The following is a 1,411-nucleotide window of genomic DNA, read 5'->3' as shown; positions in this document are numbered from 1 at the left end:
GCCGCACTGCGCAGGCGCAGCCGCGCCGCCGCCCCGGGGGAAGCGAGAGCCTGGTGATGTGGCCGCTGGGTTGGCGATCGGGAGCGCGAGCGCCGCCTTCTCCTGGACCTTTGGCCGCAACCTGACGAACGCGGGCCGAGAACCCGATAGGGCAGAGCAAAAGGGGAATATTTCAAGGGATGCTACTCAGCAGAGAAGGGCTGTGGACTTCCTTGTTCGTCAGCCCCCTCCATCCCCACCGACCCACGCACATCCACATCGCTGGCTGCTCCTCGGTCCGAGCCCCCAAATCTATGACTCATGATTTCTGTTCTCAGACCAGGGACCTCCTGCTGGCCGTCTTCGTATTTCCTTCTCACAGACCGGGGTTAAAACTGTGTAAGCCTTTCTTAAGAGCAGTGCAGAATGGGCCATGCTTGATCCGAGGTAGGAGAGAAGGGGAGCGACCCCCAGGAGAATGAGATTTAGGGCAGCTCCCAGCAGTGGGAGAGAGGTGTACAGGCAAAGTGCATGGGCCCTATGGACGTGTCTGGAATGCCACACTTTTCAAGCTTGCCCGTGTTTGTTTTGTAGTCTATATAAAAGTGAGCCACAGTTTGCAACGTAAAGCCGAGAACTCGTGTATTTTATTTAACAACTATCTTTTGAGCATCTTTTGCAGGTAATGGGCAACACCGCGGAGGTATTCCAGTGACCCAAACAAAGGTTTCCGTCCTCGGGCTCTTCTTCTAAAAGAGAGACTGTCATTTAAAAAATTACACAGCAAATGACACTTCCTCAAATCAAAGCTTCCACCAACTCTAAGTCACTCCAATGATTTAGTAGCAGATTTTCAGGTGCTAAAGGATATCAGAGAGTACATTTATCCCGTTTATTTCTTTTGCTTTGCCATCAGAGTTTTGACCTTCACCTTCAGGGTGCTTCTGTATCAGTCTTGGCCATCTGGGGTAATGCTTTTGATAATGGCCCATGCAAGTGTTCTTCACCCCTGAACATCATTATTAGGAAAGAAAGTATAATTGCAAGGAATATGGAAAAACAGTGTTTTGACTGCCTTTTCAAGTGGTTTCTGTTCTTAATGCTTTGAATTGCATATCACTCAAAGGTAATTAGCTGCTGTTGAAAGTTTGCCAGAAGTAAAAGTTCCAAACGGATGTGTTCCTCCTCTTGAAAGGCCCTCCTTGGAAGGGCCCTGCAGTCTTTCAAGATTTCTGCGCAAAGCACACATAGGAGAGGCCACCCTCTACCGGCTTTGAAAATTCTACCAACATTTCTTCTCAGAGAGCTGATGGCTTCCATTGCCCTGAGTTTCATTAGTCGCCATGTATGTAGCAACCTTCTGCTTATACAGCACCCTTCGTTCTGTATGCCACAACATAGAGTATATTTTTTTAGTTATTTTAAGCTTCGA

Source organism: Neophocaena asiaeorientalis, unplaced genomic scaffold (assembly GCF_003031525.2).
Source record: "Neophocaena asiaeorientalis asiaeorientalis breed wild unplaced genomic scaffold, Neophocaena_asiaeorientalis_V1.1 scaffold418, whole genome shotgun sequence".
Lineage (NCBI taxonomy): Eukaryota > Metazoa > Chordata > Mammalia > Artiodactyla > Phocoenidae > Neophocaena > Neophocaena asiaeorientalis.
Note: the sequence above shows the minus strand (reverse complement) of the source record.